The sequence below is a fragment of the Rhyacophila brunnea genome, unplaced genomic scaffold (genome assembly GCF_057557595.1).
Source record: "Rhyacophila brunnea isolate RB1 unplaced genomic scaffold, BYU_Rbru_1.0 scaffold_22, whole genome shotgun sequence".
NCBI classification, from domain to species: Eukaryota; Metazoa; Arthropoda; class Insecta; order Trichoptera; family Rhyacophilidae; genus Rhyacophila; species Rhyacophila brunnea.
In genome coordinates, this window is record NW_028232882.1 from 14,346,637 (window position 1) to 14,358,966 (window position 12,330).

Genomic DNA, 12,330 nt, shown 5'->3' on the forward strand with positions numbered 1-12,330 from the left:
TCCATATATATACGTATATATTAATAATTTAGTTGCTAGGACCCCAGACCCCCTAGCAACCAATAATGGTGTCGAAATAACTTTTCATACAAAAAAGAATTAACTGAAAATGAATTCAATTCTACTTAAAGATGGCTAAAACTAATAAAAGAATGCATTGGCAACGTTTTCTGATATATTCTAAAAGTTTCAAATGTCTAGCTAGTCGGGAAGTTAGTTAAAAATCGATTGCAAGATTTGTACTGGATAAACAACCACCGGACAAATAAGAATACGAACTAATAAAAACGTTGTAATAATGTGATATTTCGCAATAAACAAACAAAAAATATTGTCCAACTGTTTGGCACTGCTGAAAAATACTCCAGTATGGAAGGCATATTTTTTTAAATTTCGAAGGTAAAATTTTCGCCCAGATAATTATTTATAGGAAGACGAAAAAAAAAATATCTTACCCAATACACAAGATAAAAAATGGTAATTTAAAATCTATCAATTAAAAGATATATACCTATTAATATACCTAAATTGATCAGACATTTTTCACACACTCACTCACCGTCAAAGATTGCTAAAAATTCCTGGATTACACAACTATTAGTTTGACATCCAGGAATTTTTAGCAATCTATATAATATACTTAAGTAATAATATCCTAGTTATTTAATAAAAATAAGTGATGTGGAGTAACTATTAGTTTGACATCCAGGAATTTTTAGCAATCTATATAATATACTTAAGTAATAATATCCTAGTTATTTAATAAAAATAAGTGATGTGGAGTAACTATTAGTTTGACATCCAGGAATTTTTAGCAATCTTCGACGGTGAGTGAGAGTGTGAAAAATGTCTGATCAATTTGTCTCACCTACCCGCACTATAATGTATCTTAACACAACAGTTTCTGATAAAATTGACAGCTGGTGACCGAATGATACTCGGCAGTGTTGACAACTACATATTGTTCACAAAAATATGCCATATGCATATAAGGTAATTTTTTAGGGTAAACATTGTTTTTATAATAAGTAACAAAGATTAAAGAAGAATGTACTGTTTCACAATTAAAATGAATGCTTTTTGGTTATCACTTATTTTATCAGATATACTAAAGTATAAAAGGTCAGCATGTTGATTTTTAAGTAAATCTGGTGTAATATTCAAACTTTTATGAGACGTTTTAAAGCTGTTTGCGGTGGCGCAATTGCTGGATTTAACGTCATATGCTTAGACTATAGATACCTACATCATAATATGTCAGATGCGAATTTTGCAAGCTAGATGCCTAATTCAAAAATGCTAGATATGGCTAAAAACGCTGATTTAGCAACGCTGTATTTCCAAAATCACGACTAATATTTTCATGAGCTCCCACATTTATGTTTTTTGCAGAATAACCGGATTATTAATTGACTAATTCACGAGCTTATTCGAAAATGCACCGGATATTCACTGCGACATCAAATACACTACTGTCGAACAACATCTTCTCGGCTACGTGTTAAAACTGTGAACTAACAAGCTCCTCTCATTTTTAACCGCACTTCCATTATAAACTAACAAGCCCCTCCCATTTAGTCGACGACAGCGCCTTCCGGCTTGTGCCTAAATCTTCTTGTTGGACTATAATAATTAATAATCAATATAACATTATAAAGTAATGCTAACGATGTTGTTTAACTTAAAATAACGTTTGATTAACTACAGGGATTGTAGTGTTTCCCGTAAAGTTTTTAATAATTCCAGTTTACTTCCAATTGAATGAGTTGCACAAGTAGATTTTTCTTTTTATCCATTCCTGAACAGCAAGGCAATCATAAAGTAAACAAAGAAACAACAAAAAAAACCTGCAATAACTATAAACGTAGTTTTTCATCGACAGAGTCACCGTTAAATTCGCCGTGAAACAAGATAAATAATATGTACCTACCTAATAAGCTATGTAGGTAGCTTAAAAATAAACGTACCCATGCTATAGTTTTTAATTGCTTTTAATAAGATGTTTTATTTTCCGATAACTTATTTTTATAGTTATCGGGAAATGCATTATAGAATAATATGTTAAACACAATGGAACTAACTAGGTACACACTTAACACAAACAAGTAGGTACCTTTATACCTACTTAGATAATAATGGAAAAATCTAGGTACGTAGGTACAGTAGGTATATACTATTTTAGGAACCCCCCGCAATTGTATAAATGCAACTAAATATTAAAATAAATCATAATATGGCAGTGGCGAATGGTGGAGGTAGGCTATCAAGATCCAACATAAATAGTGCATTTAATCATTATCAGTCAAACGTATTCGTTTTCATTGAATTAAGACTACAATGTGTAGATAGTGTTCGTAAGTTTTTAAAATTCAATTAGGTATAGCACGCTTAAGCCAAACCATAGTAGATGATAGTAAAAAAATAATCGTTTATCTATAAAATATCTAAAGCCATACTATTAAACCATACATAATTTAAGATATTTTATAGATAGAAGAATATTTTTTATCGATTTTGGTTTGCCTAAGCAGGGCTTAATGAATTTTGAAAAATTAACCAACACCATCAGTAATAATATAATATATTCTTAATTCAACGAAAACAAATAAGTAGGTATGTCTGAATAAGTGTGGACTATTTTTGTCAGATCGCCCATAACATACCTATACTATTATGGTTTGTTTTAGGCAGGGATTAATTTAATTTTAAAAACTAACCATCATCTTCTTCAAATTGTATTTTTAGTTCAATGAAAACAAATAAGTACTTATAACAGTTATTACCAAGGCCTGAACAAAAACGATGCATAAGTGCAAATGAGAAAGTATTCGGCACCCTTATAATCTCTGCGACACGCGCTAGAGTAAGATAAAAGGTTTACAGATGATGGTTTGCTCAGGTGTAGCCGCCAAATCTCACCTTATTGCTTAACTAAGCGTCGATAACTGTGTTGCTAAAATTGCTATTTTTTGTGTTAAACATAAAGTCAGTGGTAAATATTTTTAGTTAATTAAGTAGAAAAGATGGTTCTGTGTGTTGTATTAAATTGTGGTAGCCGTACTGATAAGCAAGAAGATGGTACAACGTTTCATAGGTAAGTTGATACATGTTCTTGATAATTTATTTGTATATTATTAATATTATTGTATATTTTAATATCAAGTGATCGTGTTTCTTTAAAATAACTTAAATTATGGATATTTTTACCTAATGGTTGCATTTTGACCGCTTAAAAATACTATATAACGTAAAAAAAAATATTTTAATTCTGAGCGTTTAGTGCGAGCACTAGCGAAATGGTCTATGGTCTCGAACATTTGTAAACGAATGCGTTCGCTCGCCCACAAACCAAACGCACGGCACGCAGCTTCATTTAGCAATGCAATGGGTGTCGTGGCGTCTAGATTTATCAATAGTCTATGGTTATTACTAACAAAGTTTAGTATGCACTATTTATGTTGAATCTAAACAGCCTACCTCTTCCCCTCGCCACTGTGATATGGTTTACGGTAAATTGACCGCCGCTGATAATAAATTGAAAACAGACAAAATACTACTACATACCTACTCAATATAAGAATTTGTTTACTATCTCTTTGTTTGCTTTACCGTTGCTGCATTGGCCAGAAATGGATAACAAGGAAAATTCAAATGTTATTAACTTCAAATGAGACATTCAATCATTATTATTACTTAGTAGAAGTCATTTGTGGTGAATACATAATGTCATGGTAATTATTTATTTTCTTCAACACTGCACTGAGCAGGTATACTGGTATTACTGACCCATAAGCAAAAAGGCAGCTATTCCCCAAAGTCACATTTTGAGATAATGAGACATTAACGTTTTTTCATACCATGAATTATGTCAAACGGTTCAGAATTTCACGTAGAGCATTATCTGTACACTAACTCAATTTGTGATTTTAGTCGAAAAGCTGCCTTTTTCCCTATTTTGAGGGCAGTATACCTACCTACTTGTTTTTTTTAATAAGGTTGTGAATTTTTCCGCGCGTGCAATAATTGTCCGGGGCCCATCAGAAGATGGATATTTTGTCTTTAAATTCGGTGTGTCATTGCTTGTAACGTCATTCTGCTTCATAATAATATAGTCCCCACCAGCATACGTAACTATTTAGCTAAATAGTAAACAATAATAGTATGTAAATACTTGAAAATCAACTTTGAATGTAATTGACCAACAATAATGTTGTACCTGCATATTACAATAAGTATTCACACTCTGAGTTAGCAGGTATAAGACATTCCTTATTTCCAATACTAAATAAACCCAATTAAATTGTCGACATTTGTGCAGTAATTGCTTACAAATGACTACCTACACGTAAGTACATACTATTCTATAGTCTATACTCTATATACTATAGCCATTTGTATATTCCTACAAATACAATTAAAGAGTATAATACTTAGTCACTATAAGACAGTATCGAAGGGTGGAGGTAGGCTGTTAAGATCTGCCATAAATAGTGCACATTAAACTTTGTTAGTCATACGTATTTGTTTTTATTGAACTAAGTTACTAAGACTAAAATTTACAGATGCTGTTGGTAAGTTTAGTGTGCACTATTTATGGCGGATCTTAACAGCCTACTTCCACCCTTCTCTACTGCTATAAGAAATATAATATGTATTTATTAAAATTAAAAGAATATAAATGTAAAAGTCAATATACCTAGGTATCTATGTTTAGATCTTGAGTCTAAACTACACACAGCGTGCAGACCAAAATCGTGACGGAAATTTGTACGTAAGCAGTTTGCCGTATCACACTTCACCGTGAAATGTTGTATCGGAAATATATGGTCGTACATTAAAGACCGCCCAACCTCTTTGGGTCGTATAGTACTGAGATAAAATGCATGTCTAAATACAACACGGTTCTTTTCGGTTTACACTAGGAAGCCAGCGGCAAACAAATTTTGAAAATAGCCGATGCCCGATATGCTGGATTTATTGTTAGGTTAGGATTTAATAAAACTGCAACATTATTGTCTGCAATACTCCACGAACAACGCGTATTTTTTTCATCTCGGTGCTATAGAGATGGCCTTATAGTATGCGGTCATCTCTTTCCGGTAAGAAAGCTCATGGCGAAATGAAATACGTACAATTTACTTGTAACCGAACAAAATACATCCTACATAATATTATTTATTATGTACGTGAACAAGTGAAAATGTTATAAGAATATTGATTCAAATGTTTACATTTATTAATTGCATTCCGCCGTTAAAGAAAGCAAGTGGCCGTGTTAGTGTTTCATAGTATGTTGCGACGTAAACTGTCCAAATTATCTACATTTAATTTGATAACAATGTCTGCATGCGTGGACATGCGTTTCAAAATTTTCAAGCAGTGGACTACCTATGCGAATATTGATATTGAGGCATAATAAAAACTTTGTATGAAGATCTATTTTTCATAGGTAAGTAACTAACCTACCCAAATTCAGTCAACTGATTTTCTTCCGAGAATAAATGAGACACTTCACTTACCTCACAAAAAAATCTACCTGTTATGTTTTTTTCTTCAATATTGTCTGATTGAATAGACAGGTAAGAAGCAAAATAAGTAAGTACCTACCTACTTACCTGTGTATTATTGTTATGTTTTTTTTTATAAATCTGTAAAAACAACGGAAAATTTTGCGCCCATAGCGTGACGGTTTAGTTTAGTGTTGTTTAGTCATACTTGTTAATATTAACCGTACAAAACAGACCACCTGCCTCAATTGCCGGTGGTGCAGAAATTTAACAGCAATTCTTTAATATAAGTAAGCAATCATACTGCATTACCTCTTTTTTTACCAGATCTATGATTTTTAGATACCTAGATGGTAAGCATCCAGTTTGAAAAATACGCACCCGGCGTTAAATCAAACGTTTTTCACATAGTATCCATAGCAACCATCTTAAAATAAACACTTTAACCCCTTATTATGTGATTGGGTAATTAGAAGATAATCGACTTTAAAGTTTTAGGCATAAAAATGCACATAGGTAGACCTATCTCTGAAAAATATAAACAAGTAATATTTTTTTTTTCGACCATGTCCGATCCTGATAGAATCATATGGGCCTCCACAGAGTAGAGGTTTGTATTAACAGATTTTTGTTTTTTACGAGAAATGAATGTCAGCCACTTGCTCAACCTATTAGGTCCGTACCCTGACTCACACACAAATTGAAAAACAATATGTATACCTGCCAGACCCAGGATTAAAACCTGAGACCCACGGCGTGATAGTCCAACGCTCAAGCCGCGCGGCCACCGTGAGTGTCAAAGTAATATTATAGGTATCTAAATAATTGAAGATTTAATTATTAATGCCAGGACCTGCAAAGAGTGGAGGTTGTATAAAGAGAGTTTTATGCATGAAATTGTTATTTTAGCCATTGGTCCATTTCATCGGAGCCTCACTCTGGATCATACAGACCAAGGCCTGAACAAAAACGAACCATAAGTACGCATGAGAAAAATCTCCCCAATATGAGTAAGATAAATTCTATGCCTGAATTAAATATTTTTTGTCGCGTCACTGTTTTGCGTTAAATATAAAGTTAGCAGTAGGTACCTATGTACTTAATTATTTTTAGTTAATTTAGTAGAAAATATGGTTAGGAGCATAGGTACTTCAGTGAAACAGCAAATAATTTTCAACTATAGGTTCGACGAAATTTTGGACTCGCTGGCAATCGGAGAGCGAAAGTCGAGCTGTGAACACGTAAATTTGTTTTGTGATGGCGACAGGGGAATTAATTCTTAAATCGTGTAAAGATGACTAAAAAACGTTACCCATTTACTTGAAAAAGAAAACATGTCAATGAATATATTATTATTACTAATAGCACAATAAACATAACATAAAATGGCCGCATATTGAATTTTTATGACAAATTATGTTTTGTTCTGCAAACGTCGTTTGCACAACCTTCGCGTCGCCTAGTCACGATCGTTTTTGTTAGACCGTGCCCCAGCTGAAGTAGGTATAGCCTTAACCATATTGTGTTTAAATTTGGCAGCCGTACCTACTGAGAAGCAATATGATGGTATAACATTCCATAGTTAAGTCAATAATAATAATATTGAGGTTCTACCGTGCGTTATATGCAAAAAGCATGGCTTCATTTTTCTGAACAATACCTACTCGCTTTATACCTATATGATACTAAAAAAACATTGTCATTCGAACTCGCACCCATGACCCATGAGGCGGGCACTAATCCACTGTGGGGTACTACTACACTTCTCATGATTGAACTGACATTATTGATCAGTCTCAGGACAGTCCGTTTGGTTATTTCAGTTTGTATGCATACTTTAATGATACGACGACCAAATACATGACGAGGTAGTAAAAAATGTACCTATTCAGCGCCATATTTAGATTAATAAAGCCTGAGCATATCTTTTTGTACAAGCAGCGAGTGGTCCACTGTTCAGCTGTCAAAATCAGATCCCAGATTGCTTGACATATTGATTCGCCCTTTCTCGTTTCAAATTAAATTATAAAAAATTCTCAAATCAAATATATTAATAAATTGTAAATAATATACATTCCTGTTACTCATCAGCTGTTAAAATCAGACTAGTCCTTCATACAAAAACCGGTGGTAATATCGATTTTCAAAAAATATGTAGCATTGATCTATGCATTACATTTGTAGAAGGTGTGTTAATGCTAGTGTATTATTTATCATGTAACTTATTTATTCAAATCAAACCATTCCCTGTGTGAACACGACAGACGCGTTAGTATGAGCACTCTGTAAAAAATTACAGCCAATGACAGGTCATCCTTATGCCGGGTCCACACTGGCAACATGTCGCCGGCAACCTCGTTAAATTTTACGATAAGTATGATAATAATCGTAAAATTTCTTAAGCAATTATGATAATTATCGTAAAATTTAACGAGGTTGCCGGCGACATGTTGCCAGTGTGGACCCGGCATTAGACGGCAATGGGAGGGGCGGAAAAAGTAGGAGCAGTCGTTGTGAATGTATCGGCTTTCTACTTGAGTCGACAATGACCTATTTCAAATACCTATGTACAATATTTTAATGTCAAAGCATTCAAACAATATGCATACCAATCGTGTACAATATTGAGAATTCACTGACATTGATATGGGTTGATAAATTATCCCAGTTAATTGAGTTGGGCTGGCATACATCTGTGGGAGAAAGGAAAAGGGAGATAAGTCTAAGATCACTACTGTTTTGGATGGACAAACGGAGATTCAGATAACTTTGTATACCTACGAATCTCAATGTTTCAGTGTGAAATAATGTAGGTGCCCTAATTCAGCCAAGTTCTCTTTCATGCATTATGGTTAATTTGTTTCAATTATCTAATTACGTTGAGTTGTCTCTCTTTCTTGTCGCTTCAAGTATGCTAATATCATCAGCCTTAGTCTATCAGTTATCCATTGCTGGATTAAGGCTTCTCCAAGCTGATTACACTCATATTGGCCATGTGCTTGCATTCCCACTTACTACCATAGAACTTAACAACCTTTCGGGTATTTTCTACGTCTTGGATAACTTGACGTAGGTATCCAGCGACTGTCCCTTCTTCGAGCTATATTGTGTCGAACCCATATAATGTTATAGATATGTTTAATATAGGGTTATTTAAGACAGCAAGATTACACTAAATCTCATTCACTAAAATGCAAAATAACAAATATTTTTAATTAAGTAACTATTTTAAATAATGTGGATTGTTTTCTTATATTTATGATTAGGCAGATAGTAGTGGCGAAGGGTGGAGGTAGGCTGTTAAAATCCGACATAAATAGTCCACAATAAACTTTATCAGTCATAACTGTCATAAGTATGTAGTTTTCATTGAACTAAGTCTACAATTTACAGATGGTGTTGGTTAGTTTTTTAAAATTCAATTAAAGACTGCTTAACTTTGGATATTTTATAGATAGAATAATATTTTTATCTACCCATTATAGTTTGAATTTAAAAAAAAATGAACCAACATTATGCATAATATGTAGGTACTATTCTTAATCCAACGAAAACAAATAAGTATGAATGAAAAAGGGTGCATAATTTTGTCGAATCGCCCTTAACACACCAAAACTATTATGCTTTGGTTTATGCAAGGTTTAATTGTTTTTAAAAACTAACTAACACCATTTGTAAATTGTACTCTTAGTACAGTAAAAACAAATAAGAATGACTGACAAAGTTTAATGTGCATTATTTATGTCGAATCTTAAAAACCTACTTCCACCCTTCGCCGCTGGCAGACAGGATACCTACCCAAGTGTTTTATTTTTTTATTATTTATACCTATGTATAGATTGGACATACATAAGACTTGTGCACCCTAACTTAATCCATCTAATATTACGTTATAATTTAAAATGATCACACCACACACTACTAGGTACTTACATGGGATAGAAGATAGAACCTATGAAGCCCGGATATATTATTCCCCCTACATTGTAAATTAGATTTAAAATTCATTGTTATTTAATTGACAGCGGTACCTACAAAAAAGCTGAAATCATGTCCAATTGTTGACATCTTTCCAACACACGAATAGGTATAATGATTTTAAGAATGCTAATTAAACATCCGTAATTTTGATGTAGTTTAACAATTTTTACATGGATATGGGGACAAATTTATACTAGGGAGTTAGCATATTACAGTAAAACCTACGGCACAATACCGTCGATATAAATAAATCGTTTATAAAAAATCTTAAACCGGAAACCGATTTTTGACACAAAACCGTTCGATATTTAAAATGGTACCTACCTACCTATGTGATGTTCAATTGTTTACGGATGTGTCATATACTAATTTTATTATAATAAAGATTATAGGTCCCAACTATATCATAATTAAACGGTGAATTATCAAGATACAACATCTCAGCTCAACAGTTAACTAATAATTTTAGTGATATTTTGTACGGAGATATTATTGTTTCATAAAAAACACGTAAGTAGTTGTTTTTTGAATTTAGTTTAATGTTAAATTGGTTAAAATATTCCTCCTCCGATTGATATCGCGTTTGACCACTTTTTGGGTACCGGGCATGGCCAAAGAGCATGGCAGATTTAGATCAGCTGATTCCGAGCCCATACTAAAATGAGTTCAGCGTCATGCCTTGTATTTCGACACGTTGTATACATTCATTTTGTTAAACAGTTAAACGATATTACTATTGAATTGAATTATTCAAGGGTTCTCCTGTTATTGAAGATTTTACATAGAGGTACGGGTCGGGATATTGTTTTGATACATAGGTACCTACTTCATTGATTTTCTAATGATTTTAATGATTCAAACTCGGATTAATGTCAAATTAAAAACAATGCTGCCAGATTTTATAAGAATATTAGTAAGTTTTTACGCTGTTTTTTCATCATAATAGGTATGTATCCAGAAAATGTACAACCAAAACGTTTCAAAAACATCCACGAACCAATAGAGTACAAGCGGAAATAACAATGGCCGACGGAAGAGAATATCTACACAAAAGCTCATAAGGTTTAACGTTCAATTTTGATATAAACATACACACAAAACCAGTTAAAAATGTTAAAATACACAGTAAATTATATTAATTGTATACTCAGCGAGCCGTTTGCGATTATATTTCGCTGTTTCAGAGATATTAATGTTTTCTCAAGCACTGTAACAAGATGGATGTATTGTTGACTAACCTGGTACTATGCAGTACTCCAGTCTACTAACTTGATGCCCCCATCCAAAATAATCCTCTTTCTCCAGCGGACAACTTTCACTGATGTCGAGAAACTATTTTATTTTGTATCATTAACAAAAATAAATCAAATCTATCACAAACAATGGCGAATTCACAACACTGCACAACTTTTCACGAAGTAAACAAACAAAATTTTATTCACAGGTTTCGAACCGATATCAATAAATCACCTGAAATTTAAACGTTAAAACAAATTAATAATCTTTCGCTTAATATAGATATTCCAATATAATTACATTATAGCAAATATCAAGGTAGATATTTTAATTTAATAACAAGAGTGAATGTATGAAAATCTGATTTAAAAAGCTAATGATGGAAATATGTAGTCTTAAAACGAGACAAGGAGTAGAAAATAGTTCTACACATAAAAATGTAAATCTTTTAATACGATATCAATGCCAATCAGCAAAAAAAATAAGGAAAATAAAATTTAGAAGCATCCACGTAAACTTTGCAAAAATAACTAAGCAGGAAGTTAAGATTCATAGAAGAAAATTATGTAAACAAAATTGTGGAATGTATTAGTCAGTTGTTTACTATTTAGAATGATTGATAAACCAAGAAAGTTGAAATTGTAAAGGTTTAAACATCAATACAAAATCATGTTCACTGCACAATAAACTACAGAAATTCTGTGAAATTCACCAAAATTGTGTTCCGCAAACTGGTAACACGCACTAAACAGCACTCGGGTTATATTTATTATATTTTATAAACTGTAGATATGGTTTATCGTCAATTTATGGGTTTATACGCGAGTCGTTTTAGATTTTAATTTAATGTTTTTGTTAGATAAAACGAAAACATGCGGCATAACAACACAACACCGCGGTAGAAAATGTACTGAAGAACGGAGAACGCGCGACAGCGATGCATTGGCAAAGGCAAGCAGCTTTGCTTCGGAGTTCGGTAGGTGGATAAAAACGAACGCTAGCCCACTGATATTTTTTCTGACAGCTTTGAATACAATACAACTTTTGCGGGCGTTTACTATTATTATTTTTTAATTATTTTTTTTCTTTTTCAGAGACGTCAGAGGAATGGGACAAATAACCATCTTCTACGAAATAATATAATACTTAAATGACCGTATTTTTAGTATTTACAGTTAGTTAAAATTAGATACAGTAGTGACCAAGAGTCGAAGCAAGATATTTTAGCGCCCGGGGGCAGTAACGAGAAACGCGTCCCTTACATACAATGACGAGACGTGGACCCTCAACACGAGAGATGTCCAAAGACTAAGAGTCGCACAGCGAGGCATGGAGAGGTGTATGTTGGGCATCACGCGAAAGGACCGTAAGAGAAACGAATGGGTCAGGAAGCAGACAGGAGTACGCGATGTAATAGACGTTGCCAAACAGCTGAAATGGAGATGGGCAGGGCACATTGCTCGCCGAAAGGACGGCCGCTGGACAAATGCCGTCATCCAGTGGTAGCCAAGGGGCACAAAACGGCCACAGGGTCGCCCTAAAAGCCGCTGGATTGACGAACTGGTAAAGTTCGGCGGAAATACGTGGCAGCGAACGACACATCGAG

At 33.5% G+C, this 12,330-nt stretch overlaps 1 protein-coding gene across 1 annotated transcript in view; it reads right to left on the reverse strand.

The window, feature by feature from the left end:
* wge (BAH domain and coiled-coil containing protein winged eye) overlaps positions 1-11,702 on the reverse strand; it is a 242,205-nt gene extending 230,503 nt beyond the window's left edge. The window contains exons 1-2 of the mRNA XM_085949795.1: positions 11,437-11,702; positions 10,727-10,958 (exon numbers count right to left, since the gene is read on the reverse strand). The gene's annotated coding sequence lies outside the window, so the exon portion shown is untranslated. The remainder of the gene's footprint in view (positions 1-10,726; positions 10,959-11,436) is intronic.
* Between the last annotated feature and the right edge of the window lie 628 nt (positions 11,703-12,330).